General features: G+C 47.6%; 1 pseudogene; it reads left to right on the top strand.

Annotated features, from left to right (window-relative positions):
• Positions 1-527: 527 nt before the first annotated feature.
• Positions 528-1,201, top strand: LOC138390372 (zinc finger CCHC-type and RNA-binding motif-containing protein 1 pseudogene; annotated as a pseudogene).
• The last annotated feature ends 1,409 nt before the right edge of the window (positions 1,202-2,610 follow it).

Raw genomic sequence — 2,610 nt, 5'->3', positions numbered from 1 at the left:
TGGAACTGGGGACTGTTACCCTAAGTGAAACAACTCAGAAACAGAAGGTGGGTTGTATCAGACCCAGGCCTCCCAGCGGGAGTGCTGAGGAGGGGCTAACGGCCTAGTGATGGCCAGGGAGACACTAAAGTGGAGGAAACAAGGTGTTTAAAAAGCAACTGTGAGGATCTCATCTCCGTGCCTGACCCCAGCCAGGGCCTCTACGAGGGACAGGGAAGAGTTGGGGTTGAGCCCCAGGCTGAGCCGAGGCTCGAGGCTCACGCTCTTTTGGTCTCCTGGACCCGCCCCACCTGAAGAAATGCGTGGTGGGGCCAGGCGTGGTGGCTCATGCCTGTAGTCCCAGCCACTCGGGAGGCTGAGGCAGGAGGATCACTTGAGCCCAGGAGTTTCAGGTTGCTGTGAGCGAGGCTGACGCCACAGAACTCTGGCCCAGTGAGACTCTGTCTAAAAAAAAAAAAAAAAAAAACAAACCTGACACACACACACACACACACACACACACACAAAACCCCCCCCAAAACAAAGAAATGCATGGTGGATCAGCTCCAAGTAGGAGCACAGCGTGTATACCCAGCTTGCCCTTTTCCTTGACGAACAGTGACTTATACAGGATGATTGCCAAGTATGGCAAAGTTGTAAAGGTTACTGTAATGAAAGATAAGGATACCAGGAAGAGTAAAAGGGTTGCATTTGTTTTCTTTTTGGATAAAGACTCTGCACAGAACTGTACCAGCGCAATAAGCAACAAACAGTTACTTGGTGGAGTGACAAACGCAAGCATTGCTATCGACAGTGGAAGAGCAGCTGAGTTACTCCGATAAATCTAAGTGTTACGAATATGAGGAAAACGATCACTTAAGATATGCCTGTCCTAAAAACGTGCCTGGAGAACGTGAACCTCCAAAGAGGAAATAAAAAAAAGAAAATTCCTGAAGCAGAAGAAGAAATTGAGGACACAGAAGAAAGTAAAGATGGCGGGGGGTGGGGCGGGGGACGGTCGCACTCTCCACAGCCCAGCCTGGCCACAGCACCCCAGCAGGCCCAAACTGAAGATGAACAAGAAAACGGAAACCCAGTGCAGGGGCCCTCAACATCAGGTGATTCACGACGCCCAAGGGTAAAGAAAAGCAAGTATTTCAGCAATGAGGAAGAACTTAGTGATTCAAATTATATTTACTATATAAGTGTACTTAAAATTTAAAAACTCTTGGAGTACAAAGTTCAGTTGGAGACTAAAGATTAGTTTTAGAATTTGAGCATATGAACACTTAATTCCAAATAGTTTTTTACTATAAAATAGTTCATAGGAAATTAAAATATAATTGTAAAGTATCATGTTTCTATCTGGCCTTAGCACACTAATAAAAATCAAGATTTGCTAGTAACAATCTTGAAAAGAGCTAATTTTAATAAAAATAAGGAAACTTAATACTATCATAGTAATACTATTGCCATCCCAAGAAAAAATATAGCTGTAAGGTTTTTTGGATTGGCCGGCGCCAGAGAAAGAAAGATGAGCAGAGTTGAAAGGAATAAGTAAAGAGGCTTTATTGGGGTACTCCCAGGTGGGGGTAACAGGTCCCAAGAGAGGGACCCGGGCAAGCTCCATGGTCCCACGAGTGGAATCAGAGAAGCCGCCCCGCCCAGAAGTCTGGGTGGGCTTATATACGTTTTTAGGGGTGGGGGGGATGGGAGTTTCTCTGGAGGGAAGGTTTTGGCGGGAAGAGTGAGGAATTTCTTTGTTTCAGCTTTAGGGCAGGTATGGAGGAGCAGGAGGGGCTTCTTCTTTTTCCATTAGGGAGGGGAGGGGTGCCCGCCACCAGCCTTACATTCCGGCCTTTTAGTGATAATAGGGCACCGCGGTCTTTCTGGCTACTTCTTGCTTTTTAGGGGCATAGTGGGGACTATGGGCCAGAGTTGGCTGGTGGAGGGGTGACTGAAAGAGGAGAGTAGGGATGAAGAAGCATCTGATTTACTGTCACTCTGGATAATTTCTGCAGGTGGCATTGGAGAAACTAGTCGCTGGGCTGTCACAGAGAAGTTGCCTGAGGAGAGAAAGATATGGGAAATAGGAGGCCAAATGTGGGGGGTGGGCTGGAAGATAATGGTCAATGAGAAAAGGCCTGATGAGAAAAGGCCGGCCGTACACGAGTTTGAAATGTCTGTGAGGTGGCATATGAGTGAAATCGACCTGCCAGTCTTGTCTGGGGAGGTGACCACGCATCTGGTGGGTGGACACAGGAGGTTTCAGGCCCCATTGAGGGTTAACAGAGGTACAAATGTCACAGTCCGAGTAAACAGTTTTGATGAGAGAATATAGGGAAGGGTGTGAAAATAGAGGCAGTAAGAAGTAGGAGAGGCCCTTAGTGCCAATATGAAGTGAGGAGTGGACCTGGCCAATGAGTTTCAGGGGACCGGTCCGACTGGTGTCCCTTGCAGTGTATGATAGCTAATTGGGTGGGTAACTGAAGGGCCTCGAGGAGACGAGGAGATGGGAGATAAGGGTGGCATTAATAACAGGGGAGCCCTTGGTGGAGAGAAAGCCCTGTTCTCTCCATATGGCAGCATGGCAGTGAGCTATCATAAACACACACTTAGAGTCCGTGTAAA

This window comes from Eulemur rufifrons, chromosome 8, assembly GCF_041146395.1.
Source record: "Eulemur rufifrons isolate Redbay chromosome 8, OSU_ERuf_1, whole genome shotgun sequence".
NCBI classification, from domain to species: domain Eukaryota; kingdom Metazoa; phylum Chordata; class Mammalia; order Primates; family Lemuridae; genus Eulemur; species Eulemur rufifrons.
The sequence above is the reverse complement of the archived record's forward strand: the minus strand, read 5'-3'. Positions and strand labels throughout refer to the sequence as shown.